Source organism: Colobus angolensis, unplaced genomic scaffold (assembly GCF_000951035.1).
Source record: "Colobus angolensis palliatus isolate OR3802 unplaced genomic scaffold, Cang.pa_1.0 Scaffold49, whole genome shotgun sequence".
Lineage (NCBI taxonomy): Eukaryota > Metazoa > Chordata > Mammalia > Primates > Cercopithecidae > Colobus > Colobus angolensis.
Genome location: NW_012118376.1, coordinates 9,039,810 through 9,041,189, shown reverse-complemented (window position 1 = coordinate 9,041,189; position 1,380 = coordinate 9,039,810).

Genomic DNA, 1,380 nt, shown 5'->3' with positions numbered 1-1,380 from the left:
TTTTTTTTTTTTTTGAGACAGAGTTTCGCTCTTTTGCCCAAGCTGGAGTGAAGTGGTACGATCTCAGCTCACTGAATCCTCAGCCCCCTGGGTTCAAGCAATTCTCCTGCCTCAGCCTTCCAAGTAGCTGGGATTATAGGCACCCGCCACCACGCCTGGCTAATTTTTGTATTTTTAGTAGAAACAGTGTTTCGCCATGTTGGCCAGACTGGTCTCAAACTCTTGACCTCAGGTGATCTGCCCGCCTCAGCCTCCCAAATTGGTAGGATTACAGGCATGAGCCACCGTGCCCAGTCAATAGCTGGCATTTTTGTCAATTAGTTAACAGTGTGCTGAGAGCAAGTCCCTGTAGTGAGTGTCCACGGGCATGAGCCACAGGGAATACAGTGCAAGACCTGTGGAGGTGGGAGCTGAGGATGTCAACAGGGAAAGCACAGAGTACCAAAGACAAAAGTCACCCAGGATAGTTCTTTGTTAGCTACCTGGTGGCAGCCTGGACACCTAAAGATAAGAGTTGAAGACACCTCTAATGCAAGAGGTGGATGCCCTGGAGATGTGGCTGATTCCTCCAGCCCTGCCATCGTGCAGCTTTGTGACTTCCTGGAGAGCCTTACATGCAAGCAGAAAAGTCCCAGGATAAAGCAATGTGGATACTCCACACATTTTTAAAAGAACTGGAGGGATGAAGAGGACCAGCTGTCTGTACTGGGCCAGGACTGCCCTGGTTTTAACACTAAATGTCCCACATCCTGATAACCCTTAGTCCCAGGCAAATCAAACCAGTTGGTCGGTCATCTACTTGGAGGTTATCAAAGGAGGTGGGTTTTAGCAACCCCTTCCCTTTCCTGTTACATTGAGACCATGGGGTGCTATTAACTTGATTTGGTTTCTTCAAAAATGCCAGAAATTGAGCTAATAGGTTTTCCTTATATTTGTTAATTGAATTAGACTACAGTCTGCATATTTACCTTATTTTCCATTATATAATGGCACCAAATATCACAATAATTTTTTTAAAATTAATGTCTTTAGTAGTGGATTACTAGGTGTTGAAATGCTTTAACATGTTTATGAAAACATTTGTACAAATAATTTTATCCCCCACATGACATTTAGAAAAGTTTAGTCTGGATGAGCACAGTGGCTCACTCATGTAATCCCAGAACCGTGAGAGGCCAAGGTGGGTTGATCACCTGAGGTTAGGAGTTTGAGACCAGCCTGGCCAACACGGTGAAATCCCGTCTCTACTAAAAATACAAAAATTAGCTGGGCGTTGTGGCACGCACCTGTAGTCCCAGATACTCGGAAGGCTGAGGCAGGAGAATCACTTGAATCACTCCAGGAGTTGGAGGTTGCAGTGAGCCAAGATTGCACCACTGC